Genomic DNA, 20334 nt, shown 5'->3' on the forward strand with positions numbered 1-20334 from the left:
AGGCTGCCAGAGTTCACCACCAATCTACTAGTCGATGGTCCGCACCACATCCCTCTTTTAAGGACTGAGGCTATCTAAAAAAGCTTGGCTGTCTTTCTCTTTTTGTGGCTCTCAGTCTATTAAACAGACTAAGCAGCATTTAAACGCCACAGAAGCAGTCCGAAATACTGGCAACCACCTGAGTAGAAGAACGTTTAGGAGCATACTTCGCTTTCTAAATTCCTATGAGATGTTAGACATCAGTGTGGACAGGTCAAAACATCTCACAACACAGACCACCAGGACACTTGATTAAAATGGCTCAGAAGTAGGGGACTTGTGCAGGAGGGTGGTAATGCGACATCTTCATTTAGAATGGGAAGGAAGACGGATAACCCCATGTTAGACCTGACTGTAGCAGGATTTAGCACAGTCCATCTGACACCATTGCCACATCAGTGCTGTTTCACCAAGAAGCAGGCTCAGGGGTCTTTCGCAAGGACGTGGCCTGTATAATTTAGGGTGTGGCCAAAACCAGGTGAATCTAGAACCCTGTGTCTAGCAAATTCCAAAAGTGAGCATGGTGCCTGAGATGTTAGAAGGTGCAAGGACCCCAAGATGCAGTCCAGCAAATGAGCACACTAAAGATAAGCCTGAAAAACAAACAGCCAGGCGTCAGAAGGAAAAACACCTTTTCCCATTTCTGAAAGATTTCCATTATCGCAGCTATGTATTGGACTCAGCGCTGCTGGTATGAGGAACTACTTTTTTTATTTAAAAAATACCCTATTTCCCTCCTGCCCAGTGGTCGAAGTGGGCGTCGGACTCTGAGGGGCATGACGTGCCAATACTTTTAAATTTTTGAAAAATAGTTCCCCTACTTTTTGTGCAAAGACAACTGTCTCTGGATGGTTAATTCTGACAGGTGAAAAGCTTCAGCTGAAGTGTAAGGCAGGGAGACTCCTCTGATGTGAAAACCGAGGGAGGGGCAGAGAGCTAAACAATCCTTGCCAGGGTGCCTGCAGCATATGTAAATGTACAAAACTGGTTAATCTGCAAATGTAAAAAGGTTCTCGGAATCCAGTATTGGCTTTAATTGATTAAATCACTTGAAGTTTCCTGATGGCACACATTTATTCTATTTGAGAGGTATTGTGAGGGAGTTACCAACTAAGCTGCAAAGTGTTTGGCTTTAACCCCTTCGATGCGTCGGTCACAGTGGAGTGTACCGCGGACGGTCAGGGGCCGTCCGAACCCCGCCCACTTAATAAATCACCAGCACCACAGCGGAATTTGCACCGCGGTCAAGGTGTTAAAAGGCAGTTATAAAAAAAACGCACTATGTACAGCCTGGGTATGCATAAAATCTATATTTTGGAAGCACTTTTTTATCGTAAGTCTTTTTTGCGCATTTTGCAGCAGCCTATTTTATACTGTATGTAATTCAAGTTTAAAATAATGAATTACATATTCACAGTGCTTTCTCTCACAGTCTGGGACCTTGTAACACTCACCATACATGTTAGACGGACCGGGAGGGTCGGCCGAGATTACGGGGAGAGGTCTCCGGGGAGAGCCGTCTCCAACGACTGTACAGATAAGTAACTTCCCCCCCACAGACGGACACCACACAAGATTGAAGGTTAACGAGACTTTATATGCAATTCTTAGGTTACGATGATATGATACAAGGAGGTCTGGACTCAGGGGTCCCCTCGGTTCTAGTCTCTGGCTTAGGAAAAGGGGTAGCGGGACAGTCTTTGTTACCAATGAGTGGAAATTAGCTCTCAATCCTCGAGCTCGGCGTTCTAGATGATCGGGCCGCGGCGGAGCCAGGCAGGTCCCGAGATGGACGAATGAAAGACGACGGTCCGCGGCGGAGCCTGCAGGTCCCGGTGAAGATGACGGTTACAACGGTCCGCGGCCACGCCAGCAGGTCCCGACGACGATGAAGGATTTGAAGGTTGCGAAGGCTGTGGCAGCGCCAACAGGCAGGACGATGGTGCACAAGACAGAGCTACGGCAGCGCCAGTAGTCCGTCCAGGATGAGTTCCTCTTTACGTCTCTCGACTCCAAGATACAACTGCCTTCCTGCTCTGGAGCGGCCCCAGTTATAGGGCTGGCGTGCTTTGATGTCCGGACCCTCGCACTTGGAGGTCGGGAGGTCCGGGATGAGGGAGTCCAGACACCCAGCAGGGGGGTGGAGCCAGCGCCCGGGGAGGCGATGGGCGAGCGGCACTTGGCGGGGGAGAGCCATCGGCACCTCTTTCTCCCATTGACTTGCCAAGTAGCCCGCTCACCTCCTGGGTGGAGGGTGGTGCCGGAATGTCTGAGGCCGGGCCAGGCCCAGGGTTGAGGTCGATCGGGGGCCAGGCGGCCTCGTGGCGAAGTGTCCAAGATGGCGCCCCAGGCTGGGCGCGTGGGCCGGCAGTGGATCGGACCCATGAGGTCAATATGCTCGAGGGCAGGGGTCCCTGAGGGGACGGAGGACGTGCAATGGTGGTGTGTGGTACTTGCGTGACTGGACTCAGGCCTGGTTGGGCCGGGGGAGAGCGGCCCTTCATGTGGCCTGTCCAACATGCGTCCCCCCCAGCTGAAGGCGGGGAGAGTTACCCATCCTCTTGGGGACTCTCCTCGTCGAGGCGGAAAAACCGGGACAGGCCATCCGCGTTGGCGTATTCTGGCCCAGGCCGGTTGTTAGACGGACCGGGAGGGTCGGCCGAGATTACGGGGAGAGGTCTCCAGGGAGAGCCGTCTCCAACGACTGTACAGGTAAGTAACTTCCCCCCCACAGACGGACACCACACAAGATTGAAGGTTAACGAGACTTTATATGCAATTCTTAGGTTACGTCGCTATGATACAAGGAGGTCTGGACTCAGGGGTCCCCTCGGTTCTGATCTCTGGTTGAGGAGAAAGGGTAGCGGGACAGTCTTAGTTACCAATGAGTTAAATAGCTCTCAATCCTCGAGCTCGGCGTGGTTGCTGATCGGGCCGTGGAGGAGCCAAGCAGGTCCCGAGATGGATGAAGGATGGTCGACGGGCCGTGGAGAAGCCAAGCAGGTCCCGATGAAGATGATGGTTACAACGGTCCGCGGCCTCGCCAGCAGATCCGGACGACGGTGAAGAATGAAAGTTACGACGGCTGTGGCAGCGCCAACAGGCAGGACGATGGTGCACAGGACAGAGCTACGGCAGCGCCAGTAGTCCGTCCAGGATGAGTTCCTCTTACGTCTCTCGACTCCAAGATACAACTGACTTCCTGCTCTGGAGCTGTCCCAGTTATAGGGCTGGCGTGCTTTGATGTCCGGACCCTCGCACTTGGAGGTCGGGAGGTCCGGGATGAGGGAGTCCAGACACCCAGCAGGGGGGTGGAGCCAGCGCCCGGGGAGGCGATGGGTGAGCGGCACTGGGCGGGGGGAGAGCCATCGGCACCTCTCTCTCCCATTGACTTGCCAAGTAGCCCGCTCACCTCCTGGGTGGAGGGTGGTGCCGGATTGTCTGAGGCTGGGCTAGGCCCAGGGTTGAGGTCGATCGGGGGCCAGGCGGCCTCGTGGCGAGGCGTCCAAGATGGCGGCCCGGGCTGGGTGCATGGGCCGGCAGTGGATCGGACCCACGAGGTTATCATGTTCGAGGGCAGGGGTCCCTGAGGGGACGTAGGGCGTGCAATGGTGGTGTGTGGTGCTTGCGTGACTGGGCTCGGGCCTGGTCGAGCCGGGGGAGAGCGGCCCGTCATGTGGCCTGTCCAACATGCGTCCCCCCCAGCTGAAGGCGGGGAGAGTTACCCATCCTCTTGGGGACTCTCTTCGTCGAGGCGGAAAAACCGGGACAGGCCATCGGCGTTGGCGTGGTCGGACCCAGGCCGGTGTTCGACTGTGAAGTCCATACCTTGTAAGGAGATGGACCAGCGTAGCAATTTTGGGTTTTCCCCCCGCATATGCATCAACCACTGCAGGGGTCGGTGGTCAGTCTGCACCCGAAAGTGGGTGCCAAAAAGGTAGGGCCGGAGCTTCTTGAGGGCCCATACCACAGCGAAGGCTTCCCTCTCTATGGTGCTCCAGCGTTGTTCCCGGGGTAGGAGTCTCCGGCTGATGAAGGCCACCGGTTGATCGAGGCCTTCGGTGTTCACTTGGGACAGGACCGCCCCAATGCCCTGGTCGGAGGCGTCCGTCTGGACGACGAACTCCCGGCTGTAGTCTGGGGCCTGGAGCACAGGAGCGGAACACATGGCGGCCTTTAACTGTTCGAATGCCGCTTGACACTCTGGGGTCCAGTTCACCTTCTTGGGCTGATTTTTTGACGTGAGTTCGGTGAGAGGCCCCACGATGGTACCATAATCTTTCACGAACCTTCGGTAGTAGCCCGTGAGGCCCAGGAAGGCTCGCACCTCAGTTTGAGTGATAGGGGGTTGCCAGTTCTGGATGGCGGCAATTTTCAGCTGTAGGGGGGCCACTAGGCCGCTTCCCACCTGGTGTCCGAGGTAGGTCACCGACCCTTGTCCAATTTGGCATTTGCTGGCCTTGATCGTGAGGCCAGCTCGCTGAAGGGCTTGCAGCACTGCTTGGAGGTGGTGGAGGTGCTCGGTCCAATGGTGGCTGTACACAGCGATGTCGTCCAGGTAGGCGGCGCTGAACTCTTCGAGCCCCGCCAGGACCTGATTGACGAGCCGTTGGAACGTCGCTGGGGCGTTCTTCATGCCGAAGGGCATGACCGTAAAGTGATAGTGGCCATCGGGGGTGGAGAAGGCAGAGCGTTCTTGTGCTCGGGGTGTGAGGCCGATCTGCCAATAACCTGCCGTCAGGTCGAAGATGCTGAGGTAGCGGGCAGCGCCCATTCGGTCGACCAGTTCATCTGCCCGGGGGATGGGGTGTGCGTCCGTTCTGGTGACTTCATTCAGACCCCGGTAGTCGACACAGAACCGGAGTTCTGGTGTGGTCCCGGGGGCGGCTGCTTTGGGGACCAGTACGACCGGGCTGGCCCATGGACTGTCTGAGGGCTCGATGACCCCGAGCGTGAGCATCTTAGCTACTTCCGCCTGGATGCAGGCCCGTACCCGATCAGGTACGCGGTAGGCCCGGTGGCGGATAGGAGGGCTGTCTCCGGTGTCCACATCGTGCACACACCAGGAAGTGACACCCGGGGTGAGGGAGAACAGACTGGCGAACCGTGATAGGAGGGCTTGGCACTCTTGCCGTTGTTCTCTGGTGAGGGTCTCCGAGAGTCGGACCCCATCCACGGAGCCGTCTTGCTCCTGGGTCCGCAAGAGGTCAGGGAGAGGCTCGGAGTCGTCTTCAACCCCATTGTCTGTGGCCATCAAGAGGCTGAGTTCTGTTCGTGCAAAGTGGGGTTTCAGTCTGTTGGTGTGGAGGACTCGGAGCGGATTCCGGGCGGACTCCATATCGATCAGATAGGTGGCAGGACCCTTGCGCTCGATTACCTTGAAGGGTCCCGTCCATTTGTCTTGGAGAGCGCACGGTTCGGTGGGGGACATTACCCAGACCTGTTGCCCCGGCTCGAATTCAATGGATGAGGCGTTCTGGTCATACCATTTCTTCATGTCCTCTTGACTGGCCTCTAGGTTGGCTTTTGCGAGGTCTCTGAACCGCCGGGACTGGTTGCGGAGGGTGAGGAGGTACCGGAAGACATCTGGAGGACTCTTGGCCGGAGGCATCTCCCAGCCTTCTTTGATCAGGCTGAGTGGCCCCCGTACTGGGTGCCCATAGAGCAGCTCGAAGGGGCTGAAGCCTAGGGACTTCTGTGGGACCTCCCGGTAGGCGAAGAGGAGGCACGGCAGCAGCACGTCCCACTGGCGACGGAGGGGCTCTTCCAATCCCCCGATCATCCCTTTTAGCGTGCGATTGAACCGCTCAACAAGTCCGTTTCCTTGGGGGTGATAGGGGGTCGTGAAGCGGTAGGTGACCCCACACTGTTGCCAGAGGGACTTCATATATTTAGAAATGAAGTTCGTGCCTCTGTCACTGACGACTTCCCGGGGGAACCCCACACGGGAGAAGATCCCCATCAGGGCCCGGCCGACCACTGGGGCTGTCACGGTCCGGAGAGGAATAGCCTCAGGGTAGCGGGTGGCGTGGTCCACTAGTACCAGGATGAAGCGATGGCCTTGTCTTGTACGCGGGTCCAGGGGTCCCACATTGTCTATCCCGACCCTCTCAAATGGGGTTGTGACTACTGGAAAGGGTTGCAGGGGAGCCTTTAATTTGCGGCCGCTCTTCCCACTGGCTTGGCACGTGGGGCAAGATCGGCAATGCTGGTGCACATCGTTTCTCATTTTGGGCCAGAAGAAGTGGGTCACTAGGCGGCTGTAGGTTTTATCCTGTCCCAGGTGCCCTGCCAGGGGGGCATCGTGGGCCAGGTTTAGCAGGAAGTCTCTAAAGCGGAGGGGCACCACTAGTACTCGGTTGGCCCCCAGCTCGGCGATTCGTTGCTCGCTGTACAATAGATCATTGTCCCAGTAGACCCAATGAGTTCCGGAGGTATCCCCGGCGCTTTGGGCGAGCGCTTGTTGTCGGAGTCCCTCAAGGGAGGGACAGGTCTTCTGTTCCTGACGAAATTGTTCTTGTGTGGGTCCCCCTTCTTGAGCCCACTGATCAAGATTAGCGAGGTCGGAAGGTTGAGCAAGTTCGAGGGGGATGCCATGATCGGGGGTCTCGGCGGGGGCGACCGGAGGCGGTGGCGCCGGCCATTCTGGTTCTTCCGGGTGATGGTTGGCACGGGCGGCCATGGACCGGGTGGTGACGCACGCCCAGTCTGGGACGCCCAACATCCCCAAGTGTTCTTTTCGCTCCACGGCTGCCCACGGGGAGCTTTCCAGGTCATTTCCGAGGAGGCATTCCACGGGGGCGTCGTCTCGGACCGTTACCTTCAACATGCCGGAGACCCCTCCCCACTCAAAGGGGACGCAGGCCATCCGACACAGACTTTCCGAGTTGTCGGCTGATCGCACAGGGCAGAGAACGTTCGGTAGATATTGTTCTGGGGTCACCAGATGACAGCGGACGGCTGTCACACTGGCCCCGGTGTCTCGAAGGGCTTCGGCCCGTTGTCCATTGATGCTCACCCATTGGCTGTACTTCTGGGTGTTAGCGGGTAGGGGGACCCGCGGGACCATGTCTCTTCCCCCTAAGCACGCGAGAGTCATGGCGGCTGGCTCCCACTCTTGATACTCTTGCTCGCCTGTTTCTTGTTCCTCGGAGATCTGTTCTTCCCCTAGTGCCGCGGCGGCCACCTGGCGGGGTCTTGGACTCTGATACTGCGGGCAGCTTGGGTCGTTTGCATAGTGGCCGACTCGTTGGCATCGGTGACATGTAACATTGGCTCTGTATCCCGGTCGCGCCGGGGTGCTGCCCCGGTTGGCCGGGGGGGTGGTGCTGGTAGCGGGGGCGGCCGGAGTATTGTCTCTTCCTCGTCCTTGGCCCCCTCCTCCTCCTCTGGGTCGGTAGTGACCATTGTTGTTCCTGTTCTGCTCGTAGGACCCATTCCGGCCCACTCTGGTGATCTCCCACCGGTCAGCTTCGGCTGCGAGCTGCCGGGGATCGGTTAACTTGCTGTCGAGGAGGTGTTGGCGTAGTTCAATGAAGCAATTGTTGGACAGATGCTCCCATACCATCAGATTGAACAGCTGCTCGTAGGTCGTGACGTTGTTCCCTCTGATCCAGCCTTCGAAGGCTCGGCTAAAGTACGTTACATAGTCCACCCAAGTTGTACCTGGAATGCGTGTGCAGTCTCGGAACCTCTGACGGTACATCTCGGGCGTGAGGCCATAGCGGGTGAGGAGGGCCGCTTTCATATGGTCGTAGGAGGTCATCTGGTGGTCTGGGAGCTGTAACAGAGTATCGCGGCCCTCATTGAGGAATTTGCCCCATAGGCCGGCTCCCCAGTCGGTTCTATCGATCCGGTGCGCAGTCATCGCGATTTCATAGGCCTTAAACCATTGCTGGATGTCGTCTTCTCGAAAATATTCTCGGACCACATCCTTGGGGATGTGCACTTTTTTCTCCGCGGTCCCTGGGGTGGACGGTCTGTCGGGCACCCCTAACTCTTTATTTTGTTTGCGCAGGTTGATCTCGGCTAGGTTCCGTTCGTGCTCGTACGTTAGTCTTTTTTCCTCGAGCTCCCTTTGCCTCTGTTTCTCCTCTCTTTCTTCTCGGAGGCGAAGGTGCTCTAAGTTTATTTTTTGCTCGGCCAATTTGAGTTCTATGTCCATCTTGAGTCGGGCCATTTCGAGTTCGTGTAGTCGGGCTTTTTCTCTTTCTTGGATCTCGTCTTGCGAGAGACTGGTTCTTTGCCCCTCAGGGGCCGTGTTGGTATTTTTCGCGGTGCTTTGCTCAGGGGTTTCGACATCCCCGGTCTCTGCCCAAGATTCTAGGGCATGCTTAAAATCGTCCTTGGTACTTAGTCCGGTGGTAGCGATACCTAGTTCGATGCAGAACTGCTTTAGTTCACGATGGCTGTATTCCTCTAGTTTTTCCATTTGGAACTTCTCAATTGATCCGCTCTCTTTAGTCGACATTGTTGTTCGTTGTGGGGTGAGCTACTCTCTGTACGTTATGCGGTGATTCGGATCGCGCCGCTGGCCACCAATGTTAGACGGACCGGGAGGGTCGGCCGAGATTACGGGGAGAGGTCTCCAGGGAGAGCCGTCTCCAACGACTGTACAGGTAAGTAACTTCCCCCCCACAGACGGACACCACACAAGATTGAAGGTTAACGAGACTTTATATGCAATTCTTAGGTTACGTCGCTATGATACAAGGAGGTCTGGACTCAGGGGTCCCCTCGGTTCTGATCTCTGGTTGAGGAGAAAGGGTAGCGGGACAGTCTTAGTTACCAATGAGTTAAATAGCTCTCAATCCTCGAGCTCGGCGTGGTTGCTGATCGGGCCGTGGAGGAGCCAAGCAGGTCCCGAGATGGATGAAGGATGGTCGACGGGCCGTGGAGAAGCCAAGCAGGTCCCGATGAAGATGATGGTTACAACGGTCCGCGGCCTCGCCAGCAGATCCGGACGACGGTGAAGAATGAAAGTTACGACGGCTGTGGCAGCGCCAACAGGCAGGACGATGGTGCACAGGACAGAGCTACGGCAGCGCCAGTAGTCCGTCCAGGATGAGTTCCTCTTACGTCTCTCGACTCCAAGATACAACTGACTTCCTGCTCTGGAGCTGTCCCAGTTATAGGGCTGGCGTGCTTTGATGTCCGGACCCTCGCACTTGGAGGTCGGGAGGTCCGGGGTGAGGGAGTCCAGACACCCAGCAGGGGGGTGGAGCCAGCGCCCGGGGAGGCGATGGGTGAGCGGCACTGGGCGGGGGGAGAGCCATCGGCACCTCTCTCTCCCATTGACTTGCCAAGTAGCCCGCTCACCTCCTGGGTGGAGGGTGGTGCCGGATTGTCTGAGGCTGGGCTAGGCCCAGGGTTGAGGTCGATCGGGGGCCAGGCGGCCTCGTGGCGAGGCGTCCAAGATGGCGGCCCGGGCTGGGTGCATGGGCCGGCAGTGGATCGGACCCACGAGGTTATCATGTTCGAGGGCAGGGGTCCCTGAGGGGACGTAGGGCGTGCAATGGTGGTGTGTGGTGCTTGCGTGACTGGGCTCGGGCCTGGTCGAGCCGGGGGAGAGCGGCCCGTCATGTGGCCTGTCCAACACCGGTGTTCGACTGTGAAGTCCATACCTTGTAGGGAGATGGACCAGCGTAGCAACTTTGGGTTTTCCCCCCGCATATGCATCAGCCACTGCAGGGGTCGGTGGTCGGTCTGCACCCGAAAGTGGGTGCCAAAAAGGTAGGGCCGGAGCTTCTTGAGGGCCCATACCACAGCGAAGGCTTCCCTCTCTATAGTGCTCCAGCGTTGCTCCCGTGGTAGGAGTCTCCGGCTGATGAAGGCCACCGGTTGATCAAGGCCTTCGGTGTTCACTTGAGACAGGACTGCCCCAATGCCCTGGTCGGAGGCGTCCGTCTGGACGACGAACTCCCGGCTGTAGTCTGGGGCCTGGAGCACAGGAGCGGAACACATGGCGGCCTTCAATTGTTCAAATGCAGTTTGGCACTCTGGGGTCCAGTTGACTTTCTTGGGCTGATTCTTTGACGTGAGTTCTGTGAGGGGCCCCACTATGGTACCATAGTCTTTCACGAACCTTCGGTAATAGCCCGTGAGGCCCAGGAAGGCTCGTACCTCAGTTTGGGTGATGGGGGGCTGCCAGTCCTGGATGGCGGCAATTTTCAGCTGTAGAGGGGCCACTAGGCCGCTTCCCACCTGGTGTCCGAGGTAGGTTACAGACCCTTGCCCAATTTGACACTTGCTGGCCTTGATCGTGAGGCCAGCTCGCTGAAGGGCTTGCAGCACTGCTCGGAGGTGGTGGAGGTGCTCGGTCCACTGGTGGCTGTATACGGCGATGTCGTCTAGGTAGGCGGCGCGGAATCCTTCGAGCCCCGCCAGGACCTGATTGACGAGCCGTTGGAATGTTGCTGGGGCATTCTTCATGCCGAAGGGCATGACCGTGAAATGGTAATGGCCATCGGGAGTGGAGAAGGCAGAACGTTCTTGCGCTCGGGGTGTGAGGCCGATCTGCCAATAGCCTGCTGTCAGGTCGAAGATGCTGAGGTAGCGGGCAGCTCCCATTCGGTCGACTAGTTCATCTGCCCGGGGGATGGGATGTGCGTCTGTTCGGGTGACCGCATTCAAGCCCCGGTAGTCGACGCAGAACCGGAGTTCTGGTGTGGTGCCGGGGGCAGCTGCTTTGGGGACCAGTACGACAGGGCTGGCCCAGGGACTGTCTGAGGGCTCGATGACCCCGAGCGTGAGCATCTTGGTTACTTCTTCCTGGATGCAGGCCCGTACCCGATCTGGCACGCGGTAGGCCCGGTGGCGGACAGGGGGGCTGTCCCCGGTGTCCACATCGTGCACACACCAGGAAGTGACACCTGGGGTGAGGGAGAACAGGCTGGCGAACTGTGACAGGAGGGCTTGACACTCTTGGCGTTGTTCTCTGGTGAGGGTCTCCGAGAGCCGGACCCCATCCACGGAGCCGTCTTGCTCCTGAGTCCGTAGGAGGTCAGGGAGAGGCTCGGAGTCTTCTTCAACCCCATTGTCCGTGGCCATCAGGAGGCTGAGCTCTGTTCGCACAAAGTGGGGCTTTAGTCTGTTAGCGTGGAGGACCCGGAGAGGGTTCCGGGAGGATTCCATGTCGATGAGATAGGTGGCAGGGCCCTTGCGCTCGATTACTTTGAAGGGCCCCGTCCATTTGTCTTGTAGGGCGCATGGCTCAGTGGGGGACATCACCCATACCTGTTGGCCAGGTTCGAATTCAATGGATGAGGCATTCTGGTCATACCATTTTTTCATGTCCTCTTGACTGGCCTCTAGGTTGGCTTTCGCTAGTTCTCTGAACCGCCGGGTCTGGTTGCGGAGGGTGAGGAGGTACCGGAAGACATCTGGAGGGTTCTTTAACGGAGGCATCTCCCAGCCCTCTTTGACTAGGCTGAGCGGCCCCCGCACTGGGTGTCCATATAGCAGTTCAAATGGGCTGAAGCCTAGGGATTTCTGAGGGACCTCTCGGTAGGCGAAGAGGAGGCACGGCAGCAGCACATCCCACTGGCGACGGAGGGGCTCTTCCAACCCCCCGATCATCCCCTTTAGCGTGCGGTTGAACCGCTCAACAAGTCCGTTCCCTTGGGGGTGATAGGGGGTCGTGAATCGGTAGGTGACCCCGCACTGTTGCCAGAGGGATTTCATGTATTTAGAGATAAAGTTCGTGCCTCTGTCGCTGACGACTTCTCGGGGGAAGCCCACACGGGAGAAGATCCCCATCAGAGCCCGGCCGACTACCGGGGCTGTCACAGTCCGCAGCGGGACAGCCTCAGGGTAGCGGGTGGCGTGGTCCACTAGCACCAAGATGAATCGATGGCCTTGTTTTGTGCGCGGGTCCAGGGGCCCCACAATGTCTATTCCGACCCTCTCAAATGGGGTAGTGACCACAGGGAAAGGTTGCAGGGGGGCCTTTAGTTTGCGGCCGCTCTTTCCACTGGCTTGGCACGTGGGGCAAGATCGGCAATGCTGGTGCACATCGTTCCTCATTTTGGGCCAGAAGAAGTGGGTCACTAGGCGACTGTAGGTTTTATCCTGTCCCAGGTGCCCTGCCAGGGGGACATCGTGGGCCAGGTTTAGCAGAAAGTCTCTAAAACGGAGGGGCACCACTAATACTCTGTTGGCCCCCAGCTCGGCGATTCTTTGCTCGCTGTACAGCAGATCATTGTCCCAGTAGACCCAATGAGTTCCGGAGGTATCCCCTGCGCTTTGGGCGAGCGCTTGCTGGCGGAGTCCCTCGAGGGAGGGACAGGTCTTCTGTTCTTGGCGAAATTGTTCTTGCGTGGGCCCTCCCTCTTGAGGCCACTGGTCGAGGTTAGCGAGGTCGGAGGGTTGAGCTGGTTCGGGGGGGATGTCATGGTCGGTGGTTTCGGCTGGGGCGACCGGAGGCGGTGGCGCCGGCCATTCGGGTTCTTCTGGGCGGTGGTTGGCACGGGCGGCCATGGACCGGGTGGTGACGCACGCCCAGTCTGGGACGCCTAACATCCCCAGGTGTTCCCTTCGCTCCACGGCTGCCCACGGAGAGCTTTCAAGGTCATTTCCAAGGAGGCAGTCTACGGGGGCGTCGTCTCGGACCGTTACTTTCAACATGCCGGAGACCCCTCCCCATTCGAAAGGGACGCAGGCCATCCGACACAAACTTTCCGAGTTATCGGCTGATCGTACAGGGCAGAGAATGTTCGGTAGATACTGTTCTGGGGCCACCAGGTGACAGCGGACGGCTGTTACACTGGCCCCGGTGTCACGAAGGGCTTCGGCCCGGCGTCCATTGATGCTCACCCATTGGCTGTACTTCTGGGTGTTAGCGGGTAGGGGGACCCGCGGGACCATGTCTTTCCCCCCTAAGCAGGCTAGAGCCATGGCGGCTGGCTCCCATTCTTGATGCTCCTGTTCATATTCCTCTTGTTCCTCTGAGATCTGTTCCTCCCCCAGAGCAGCAGCGGCTACTTGGCGGGGTCTTGGGCTCTGGTACTGGGGGCAGTTTGGGTCGTTTGCATAATGGCCGACTCGTTGGCATCGATGGCACGTAACGTTGGCTCGGTATCCCGGTCGCGCCGGGGTGCTGCCCCGGTTGGCCGGGGGGGTGGTGCTGGTAGCGGGGGTGTTGCTGGTTGCGGGGGCGGCCGGAGCGTTGTCTCTTCCTCGTCCTTGGCCCCCTCCTCCGCCTCTGGGTCGGTGCTGACCATTGTTGTTCCGGTTCTGTTCGTAGAACCCCTTCCGGCCCACTCTGGTGATCTCCCACCGGTCAGCTTCCGCTGCGAGCTGCCGGGGATCTGTTAACTTGCTGTCGAGGAGGTGCTGGCGGAGTTCAATGAAGCAATTGTTCGACAGATGCTCCCATACCATCAGATTGAATAGTTGTTCGTAGGTTGTGACGTTGCTTCCTCTGATCCAGCCCTCGAAGGCTCGGCTAAAGTAGGTTACGTAGTCCACCCAAGTTGTACCCGGGATGCGGGTGCAGTCTCGGAACCTCTGACGGTACATCTCGGGTGTGAGGCCATAGCGGGTGAGGAGGGCCGCTTTCATATGGTCATATGAGGTCATCTGGTGGTCCGGGAGTTGTAGCAGGGTATCGCGGCCCTCATTGAGGAATCTCCCCCATAGACCGGCTCCCCAATCGCTTCTATCGATCCGGTGTGCAGTCATAGCGATTTCATAGGCCTTAAACCATTGCTGGATGTCGTCCTCTCGGAAATATTCTCGGACAACATCCTTGGGGATGTGTACCTTTTTCTCTGTGGCCCCTGAGGTGTGGGGTCGCTCGGGCACCCCTGCTTCTTTATTCTGCTTGCGCAGGTTGATCTCGGCTAGGTTTCGTTCGTGTTCGTACGCCAGTTTCTTTTCCTCGAGCTCCCTTTGTCTCTGTTTCTCCTCTCTTTCTTCTCGGAGCCGCAGGTGCTCTAAGTTGATTTTTTGTTCGGCCAGCTTGAGTTCAATGTCCATCTTGAGTCGGGCCATTTCCAGCTCGTGTAGTCGGGTTCTTTCTCTTTCCTGGATCTCGTCTTGCGAGAGACCCGTTCTTTGCCCTTCAGGGGCCGTGGTGGTTTTTTCTGCGGTGCTTTGATCGGGGGTTCCGGCAGCCCCGGTCTCTGCCCAAGATTCTAGGGCATGCTTGAAATCGTCTTTGGTGCTTAGTCCGGTGGTAGCGATACCCAGTTCGATGCAGAATTGTTTTAGTTCACGATGGCTGTACTCCTCTAGTTTCTCCATTTGGAATTTCTCGGTTGATCCGCTTTCTTTAGTTGTCATTGCGATTTCGTCGTGGGGTGAGCTACTCTCTGTACGTTATGCGGTGATTCGAATCGCGCCGCTGGCCACCAATGTTAGACGGACCGGGAGGGTCGGCCGAGATTACGGGGAGAGGTCTCCGGGGAGAGCCGTCTCCAACGACTGTACAGATAAGTAACTTCCCCCCCACAGACGGACACCACACAAGATTGAAGGTTAACGAGACTTTATATGCAATTCTTAGGTTACGATGATATGATACAAGGAGGTCTGGACTCAGGGGTCCCCTCGGTTCTAGTCTCTGGCTTAGGAAAAGGGGTAGCGGGACAGTCTTTGTTACCAATGAGTGGAAATTAGCTCTCAATCCTCGAGCTCGGCGTTCTAGATGATCGGGCCGCGGCGGAGCCAGGCAGGTCCCGAGATGGACGAATGAAAGACGACGGTCCGCGGCGGAGCCTGCAGGTCCCGGTGAAGATGACGGTTACAACGGTCCGCGGCCACGCCAGCAGGTCCCGACGACGATGAAGGATTTGAAGGTTGCGAAGGCTGTGGCAGCGCCAACAGGCAGGACGATGGTGCACAAGACAGAGCTACGGCAGCGCCAGTAGTCCGTCCAGGATGAGTTCCTCTTTACGTCTCTCGACTCCAAGATACAACTGCCTTCCTGCTCTGGAGCGGCCCCAGTTATAGGGCTGGCGTGCTTTGATGTCCGGACCCTCGCACTTGGAGGTCGGGAGGTCCGGGATGAGGGAGTCCAGACACCCAGCAGGGGGGTGGAGCCAGCGCCCGGGGAGGCGATGGGCGAGCGGCACTTGGCGGGGGAGAGCCATCGGCACCTCTTTCTCCCATTGACTTGCCAAGTAGCCCGCTCACCTCCTGGGTGGAGGGTGGTGCCGGAATGTCTGAGGCCGGGCCAGGCCCAGGGTTGAGGTCGATCGGGGGCCAGGCGGCCTCGTGGCGAAGTGTCCAAGATGGCGCCCCAGGCTGGGCGCGTGGGCCGGCAGTGGATCGGACCCACGAGGTCAATATGCTCGAGGGCAGGGGTCCCTGAGGGGACGGAGGACGTGCAATGGTGGTGTGTGGTACTTGCGTGACTGGACTCAGGCCTGGTTGGGCCGGGGGAGAGCGGCCCTTCATGTGGCCTGTCCAACAATACACAAGTCAATATTCTCCACTGCATCCACCAGGATTCAATTCTGTGGCTTTCTGGCTACACACAGACCTCTGCAGACATTAACTACTAGAGGTATCATAATGTACAATTGTGCTTTTCGCATTGATTGATATAACTTGCATTGAATTTTTATTTTAGTTACAGAATATTTTGTTTTTAGCCACGCCTTTGACCACACCCCCATGCTCACTCGCCTCGCCCCCATTGGGTGTAGCATCACAGTTTCCATACTTTTTTAATGCTCTTCGACCAAAGCTGCTGCCCCAATGCAGGGCCCAGACGGGTATGGAACCAGCTGCCTCCTGCGGCTGCAAATAAATAATGAAAAAATCATAGTATCATTCTAACTGCCACCTGGCCCCATGGCCCACCATTTACACATTGCAGACTTTTTACTAGTACCAGTGAAGTTTTAAAAACACTTTCAAAATGTGTTGCTCCAGGCTGTTGACCCAAGAGTCCTTTGTCACAGGAAAAGGCATGCCCTTAAGCCATGAACTCCACAGATGCATTATTTTGAAAATCGCTCTGAATGAAAAGCACCTTTGTGAAGTCACACCACAAGGACATGTTGTTTCTTTAAAAGAAATCCGGCTGGAAACCATGCGTAATCGCCAGAACGTTCCTATGAGTTTAATGCATCATGATTGGAAAGAGTTAAAAAGTAGGAGCTATATGAGGGAGAGGTCATGGGTAAGGCTTGGCAAATTAAGGGGCTAAAAATAGAGCCTCAAGGCGACCCATTTATTTATTTATTTTTTTTATCTATTTTTGTCCTCATTTCCACCATGGTATAAGCAAGCCATATAGAACAAACCATAAGTCAGCTGTCTCAGTATTATAACTGGAAGGGATCTAACGTGAAAGGGGGACCAGGCATCCCTCAGCTGTCTCTGGTTGGTCGCAATCTTGGCTACCATTGGGGGGGCCTACAGCGAGGCCAGGGGTGGGTTATGACCCGATATCTGTGCAAAAAAGAATAGGCACCATAGTAGTGTAATCATTGGACCCGGGGGAAAAAAAAAAGAAAAAAAACCCGGAATGTTTATTGTGCCCAAACAAGCATGTGCCAAAAAGCTCTTTTACTTAGATTTCCCGGTCTAGCAAGGTCAATTCGTACCGTCTGCAGACAAGAGGCCAGCCAGTCTCCATGGGAAGGGGGTAAGGGGTCCTTCCACCTCCTACATATCTCCCTCCTTGCTAAGAGGACCATATAAAACACTAAACTTCTGGCTGCATTCTTTGATCCTATCAAAATCCCAAAAATCACTAACGATACATCAAAAAAGTGACAGGGTAGCCCAATGACACTGTAAGAGTATTACCTATGGCTTCCCAAGATTTAGCAACCCGAGGACATTCAAAAAACATATGAATGTCTGATGCTGCTTGCAGCCCACACCTTGCACATGCCACTGAATTACCTATAACAAATTTAGATGGTCTTTGGGGAGAGTAATACGCCCTATGAAGGGTATAGAGATGGTTCCTTCGAAGCCATGAAGGCTTTACTATACTTTTTGCGAGCTCAAATGAGGTGGACCAAAGCTGTTGCACGTCCTGGTCAGTTATTAATGCACACCACAACTGGGATAGGTAACTTGAACTCCCCATCCGATTCCTCAACTAAAAGTTTATACCATTGTGAGATCTCGCTTTTAGTCAGGCCGATGTTCACTAAATTGGTAATTAATTGACTATACCCTCCAAGGGGGAACCTATTTCTTTTGGATGGATTTGGAACAAACAATTACCTAGAATAGCTTGAAAGAAGCTGAGGAGGCGTTGGGAGAAGGGGGGCTTAGCTGCCCCAGACTTGAAATTATATGCTTGGGCGTTTCAGCTGTCTCATACTTGAATGCTATTAAAAAGGCCTACAGACTATGGGGTAGGCTTAATGTTTTCTGCCATGTTGGATGGGGAAGGTCTCTGCCAGTCGGGTTATTTATTTAAATTTGGCAACCCGAAATTTAAAAAAAAAGTTAAACTGAAGGTCCTCTATGGACTGGCTAAAATGTGGTGTGAGGTAACAAACTCAATCAAGCAGGGGTACTTTTGCGATAAAACACCGCTTTGGGGGTTACCTGAAAGCCCAGCCTGGCTAGAAGATATCCTAGCCATGCCTTTAAAAGAGGCGGGCCTTGAAGTATGGGGAGACCTCTTTTATGAAGGGGACCTGCTTTCATGGGAGCGCCTCCAGAATAGGATAGGTCCAACTATTTCGAGGTTTAAATACCTACAAATGAGTAGCTGGACGCAGACCTATAAAAAGGCGACCCATTTATGTTGCCTTTTTCTTGTTACTGCAGTTGCAGACTCGACAGGACTTGATTGACTTAAAGCCCTGGGTCATAAGACTCTTTATAGCACTGTGGCTCCTACCTGTGTAAAGAAAGCAATGTCAATGTCAGAGAAGTAGGACTCTTTCTAGTACTGAAACTCCTACCATTGTAGATATAGTAATGTAACTGTCAGAGAGGTAGGATTCTATGTCAGGAAATGTATTGACACAACTATTGCTTCCTCTGAAGAAGAGGATTCTCCTAACCACGGAATCCAGGACGGAAATATCCTGGTGGTTGAAACACATGGATACTTGGAATTACAAGGCCATTTTTGCTTCGATTCCATAGGTAATGATACAGTCGGATGCCAGCCGATGAGGCTAGGGAGCCTGATGCGGGTCAGTAGACACGGTGGGCAGGTGGTCCCCAAAAATTGCACGTAAATTGTCTGGAACTACTGGCGAGATCATTCACGATCCGAACTCTTTCCCCACACAAAATGAGTTGTTATATCCTGCTGCGGATGGACAAGTTCTCAGCAGTGCTATACATCAATCATTCAGGAGACACAAGGTCTTGTCTACTGGCGGAAATAGCCAAGGATTTCTGGCACTACTGCCAACGACATCATATTTCATTGACAGCAGAATATATTCCAGGCAGTTCCAATGTTGTGGTGGACTGGAATTCCCGATTTCTTTGGGATTCCAGTGATTGAAGACTGCATCGAAGAGTGTTTCAGCAATTGAATCTGAACTGGGGCCCATGCACCATAGATCTCTTTGCATCCCAATTGAACACTCAGTTACTCCAGTTTTACAGTTGGCGACCGGACCCTCAGGTGCTCAACTCGGATGCATTCCTACAATCCTGGATGATGGGCATGCTTTATGCCTTCCCCCCGTTCGTCATGATTCAGAGAGTACTAGCGCAGGCCCACTGACTGGGAGCGGAGTTAATCTTGATCACTCTGTATTGGAAGGCACAGTCATCGTTTCCGCTGACGTTAACCTTGACTTGTGCTCCCCCGGTAGGTCTGCACTCATTCCCAGAAATATTACAAGATCCTTTGGGTCACTCCCATCTGCTGGTGATGCAGGGTCAGTTGTCCCTCATGGTATGGAGAATTTCCGGAGACGCTGGCAAGTGCAGAGAGTTTCGCAGAAAGCAATGTTTTGTCTGTCGCAATCTTGGGCTCTCGCTATGCACAAGAGATACAATCGGCTTGGTGTAGAGGGGTTTGCTGGTGTGGTGAACGACAGGTGGATCCCGTGAGATCCAGCATACATATGATTGTCATTTTTCTTTCAGACATAGCCAGTCAGGGAATGGCATATAGGACGGTCACTAATTTTAATTCTGAAATTTCAGCAGGACACCCCCATATGGGAGGGAAACCGGTGGGGGAACACCCTTTGGTCTGTAATTTATTGAGGGGCATTAAACTGGTAAAACAACCAAAACCCAGATACTCCACACTATCAGATGTAGATGTGGTACTTTGTTTTATTAGAAACTGTCCGGCGAATACAGGTCTTTCACATAAGCAGTTGTGTCTCATTTCCTGCAGACGGGTCTCGGATGTAAGGGCCTTGGATTTGGCACATAGAGTATTTACTCCCTCTGGGGTATCTTTCACAGTTTCTAAAAGGACTAAAACAAACTCCAGATGTGTGAGTTACCCTGCTTTTCCACACCATAGTAAATTATGTGTAGTTCAATGTTTGAAATGTTATGAGGATTGTACTTGTGAATTCAGAAATGATGTGTCAGGCCAAATGTTGATTTCCGTACAGTCTCTGCAATGACTTTGGCCAGATTAGTCAAATGGTTGTTAAGTGAAGCTGGTATTGACTTGTCCATATTTGAGGCTCATTCAGTGAGAGGAGCTAAGGCTTCTAAGGCCTTTGTTGCTGGTTCTCAGTTGGAGAACATAATGACTGTGGTGGATTGATCTTCTGATTAAACATTTAAAACATTCTATCACAAACCAATTGTGGATGTAACATCTAATGTATTTGCAAAACATTAAACTAGCATAATCAGAAACCTCCATTTCGTGACATAGAATAAAAAAGTTCTAGCTGACGTGTCAAGAATTTTCAATTCTATTAAGGACACGAAGGCGAGGATTATCCCACCCTGAGAATGGATATGTTGGAATATTGGATCATTCTGAGAGATGTTGAATGTCAACGGTTTACTGTTATTCGTTATGGTGAAATGTTATAAATTCCTGTCCAATGTTGATTACGTCTTGTTAGACATGAGATATTATAGCTTTTGTTTCTTTCCAGGAAGAGAGAGCAAGGCGTACTGAGGGGTCTTGAAGAACAGGAAACCTGTTTCGGAGAAGACTGAAAGATTCCTTCGAGGAGAAGAGTTGATTCAGGAGAGCGGTTGGAAGAACGGATGTTAGGATGTTTGGTTCATGTTTAAGGACTGTTGGCAAAGAAAGAGGACAGACTCTGGTGTCCTATTGTTATATACCCAGCAGGGTGCATGTTGATTGGTGGAGAGTGGGCAAGCTACGCCTCATGGATTAAGTAGTTTAAAGTTTATTGGCTGCTGTTG

The sequence above is a fragment of the Lissotriton vulgaris genome, chromosome 9, assembly GCF_964263255.1.
Source record: "Lissotriton vulgaris chromosome 9, aLisVul1.2, whole genome shotgun sequence".
Classification (NCBI taxonomy): Eukaryota; Metazoa; Chordata; class Amphibia; order Caudata; family Salamandridae; genus Lissotriton; species Lissotriton vulgaris.